Consider the following 2,313-nt stretch of genomic DNA (forward strand, 5'->3'; position numbering starts at 1 on the left):
ACACACACACACACACACACACACACACACACACACACACACACACACACACACACACACACACACACACACACACACACACAACCCCGTTCTCTACCCTTCTCTTATCTCTCCACCTGTTTCTGTAGTTGACTAATGACACAACAAAGTGTAGTGGTTGTTAAACGTCACATAAATCACTCATTGTTGCGCTGGCGTGAGGGCAAAGGGGAGGAGCCTAGGGGGCCCAATAATTAGACTGAGCTGTCCCTCTACTGCACATCCACACCCAGGGAAGCCAACAGAGGAGACAAATGGGCGAGTTGTCCCAGGCCCAGGGAGAGAAGGGGGCCCAGGATTGGGTCCCCATTATATTGTAGGCCTATACGTATATTGTGTGGGTGGCCCTTTCAGGTGACTTTGTTCCTGACAGGGCCGGATTAAGATGGCCTGGGGCCCCTAGGGTACAGATTGCTGTGAGGCCCCCCAGGAAGCAAATTTTGGGACAAATTTACATAGACTAGGAATTAAGGATAGCATGTCTACCAACTCTATTTAACATTACAGATTAATTGTTCGATGTTGTATCTTGTCATAATTCTGCACGTTTTCAGCTTCTGACCAATCAAGGGGGCCCTGGCAGGTGGAGGCCCCTAGGCTGCAGCCATATCTAGTCTATGCATTAATCCGACCCTGGTCCCCGGCCCGTCTGAAGCTGTCAGCAGCTCTGCACACAAGGCTACTCCTTCATCAAGTGGCAGTGATGTAGAGGACGTACACACAAACACAAATAAAAGTGTCATTCGTCGGAATTCAGCGCCCCTTAAAGGGACACTGTGCAGGAAATGGTCAAAAAAGGTACTGCAACTATGCTGCTCATTGAAACTGGGCTGCCTATTGCCAAATTTGATCTTTACATGAAAGTTTACTAAGTAATAAACAAATATTTTCTAGTATGGTCCAAGTACAGTAATTTTTGCAGCTAATAATGGCTATTTTTGGAAATTCAAAATGGCGGACCATGGTGAAGATCGCCCTTTTCATGTAAGTGCAATTTTTCCAGTCACAATGAATACTTAGAATTTGATGCTGGTGGTAAGTATTCATGAAAAAGGTAATATTAGTGAATGGGCAGCATGAATTCTGGAAATAAACAACTAAAAATCTCACACAGTGTCCCTTTAAAGATGCACCATGTAATATTTGTTGTCGTTATTTCCAGAGTTCATGATGTGCTTCACAAATGTTACCTTTTTTATTACATTACATTACATTATTACATTACATTACATTACATTGCATTTGGCAGACGCTTTATAACCAAAACGACTAACAAACGAGGACATAGCCAGCATGAGCAGATACAAAGTGCACAGGAAATATACAGAACAACAAGTGCAGATGCAAAGAAGGGTTAGTGCTTTTTTTTAACCCATTGGCGCCTGAGCCAGTTTTTAGAAAAGGTCCCCAATGCCTGAGGGTTTTTTGAGATAAGAAAAAATGGTTGGAAACTCCTATTAAAAATTCAATATCTCAGCCTCTGGAACACATAGGGACATGGGACAAATGGCATTTAAAAGTTAAAATCCTCTGCTTTCACGGGATTATGCTCATTCAGCATTAACACTAACAAATATTCCTTTAAAAAAATCATATCTCATAATCAAATGATTGAAAAAAGTTTCATGTGCTTTCAGGATAATGCTTGATGCTGCTATTTATTATAGGCTATTAGGCTACTAGGCTATTGCTACTGTTACAATAGCCGACTATAACTAAATCATAATAATCATTATTATTATAATTATTAGGCAGTCATTTCTGCCATAAATCGGGGGACATTTGTCTAATACAGCCTGCTCTCCCACCGGCGAGTATAGCCGTTTTATTCCTCCAAACGTTATGCAGAGACCGATGAGCAATTTCATCCTATTTTGAGACGGGGCTCCACTTTGAGCTGGATGTGTGGCCGCGCGTCTATAATCCGCATGTCTACCGTTGTCTGCCTCACCAATAGGCTATCACCATATCCGAAAATTCCTCAGTGAAAATATTCTGAAATAGGCCTATATCTAAAGGACGTGCTTCCTCAGATATTGGCACCTTCGCCAATTGCCCCGAGTGTCGAAGTGAACTTTTGGTAACGCCAGGGGCGAAATCTAGCTGGCTGTCTATTTGGAAGCCACTCGCCCACCTCTTCATGCGGCCGCGGCAAATCACACTCCTGCTCTCTATCTAAAGGGTGTTCAATCATATTTCCTTTCCTCGATTAAAATCTCTAAATTACCTTTCAACTGAACATCACGTTCGCTGTAACAGCGTGTCTCGCGAACC

Source organism: Engraulis encrasicolus, chromosome 8 (genome assembly GCF_034702125.1).
Source record: "Engraulis encrasicolus isolate BLACKSEA-1 chromosome 8, IST_EnEncr_1.0, whole genome shotgun sequence".
Lineage (NCBI taxonomy): Eukaryota > Metazoa > Chordata > Actinopteri > Clupeiformes > Engraulidae > Engraulis > Engraulis encrasicolus.